At 45.6% G+C, this 1303-nt stretch overlaps 1 pseudogene; it reads left to right on the top strand.

Annotated features, from left to right (window-relative positions):
• The first annotated feature begins 362 nt into the window (after positions 1-362).
• On the top strand, positions 363-1046 carry LOC110295253 (annotated as a pseudogene).
• The last annotated feature ends 257 nt before the right edge of the window (positions 1047-1303 follow it).

The raw sequence follows: 1303 nt of genomic DNA, 5'->3' as shown, positions 1-1303 counted from the left end.
TTCAGAATGGAACTCACACTACTGCACGCTGCTCGTCTAGGGGGCGCTTGGCTGCGCTTACATTTGGCTGCGCTTACATTTGGTGTTACCACTGTTGCTGCCATCCTCCCACACCAAGGTTTTATCGTCCTCTTGAGATAATAAAACAGCTAAGGAATGTTTGAATTCCTGACACTGTGGCACTCTGATATCAAGGACTATTTCTACCTTCATTGTTCTAGCATGATCCATTGTAGCTGTACGTTTTTTAGGGATGCTTCATTAAACTGACCACGCAGTCAGAAACCGCACGGTCAGAAGCTCTTTGGTGAAATGATCTTGAAAGCATAGAAATTTAAACAACTTAAAGATATTTCCACAAGGGAAGTGATCGTCGCCGGAGTCAGATCGTCTGACTCGGGACCCCCGTGCGCCATGCCGTCCGAGAAGACGTTCAAGCAGCGCCGGAGCTTTGAACAAAGAGTGGAAGATGTCCGGCTCATCCGGGAGCAGCACCCCACCAAGATCCCAGTGATTATAGAGCGATACAAGGGGGAGAAGCAGCTGCCCGTCCTGGACAAGACCAAGTTCCTGGTACCTGATCATGTGAACATGAGCGAGCTCATCAAGATAATTAGACGGCGCTTGCAGCTCAATGCTAACCAAGCCTTCTTCCTCCTGGTGAATGGGCACAGCATGGTGAGTGTGTCCACGCCCATCTCCAAAGTGTACGAGAGTGAGAGAGATGAAGACGGCTTCCTGTACATGGTTTATGCCTCGCAGGAGACATTCGGGACAGCAATGGCTGTGTAAGACTACAAAAACGCCTAATGGTTGTTAAGCCCTTACCAAGGCAAAAAGGGATGTTGCCAGCGGACGCTGGATGGCTCACCACCCACAGATGAGAACGTAGGCACCCACATAGGATATTAGGAACTGTTCATCAGCCAGAAACTGAGCTCCATGCAAGTGCACTCAGCTTGGAAACTCGTCTAAACTAGGCTATTTTGTGTTCAAACTTTAGAAGTTTAAAAATAAAATACTTTTTGCATCATAAAAAAAAAAAAGATATTTCCAATCAAGGACTCTAATGCTGCCCAAACACTTTTAACAGAGCAGTGTCTTTGTTAGTAGTGAAAGAAATGTATAAATTTAGCCCATTCTACACAGAAAGGTTAAAATTACAGTAAGCCCAACAACACAAGTCTTCTAGATTTTCACTTTGGGTTCAGAAACACTTTAGACCTGAGCCTGAAAAACCCCAAGAAGGAATGGCAACCATGAAATATGTAAGATTAAGCAAGTCTCTTTTCTGCGGTGAGGC

Source organism: Mus caroli, chromosome 5 (assembly GCF_900094665.2).
Source record: "Mus caroli chromosome 5, CAROLI_EIJ_v1.1, whole genome shotgun sequence".
Classification (NCBI taxonomy): Eukaryota; Metazoa; Chordata; class Mammalia; order Rodentia; family Muridae; genus Mus; species Mus caroli.
This window is presented reverse-complemented; position numbering and strand designations above follow the sequence as displayed.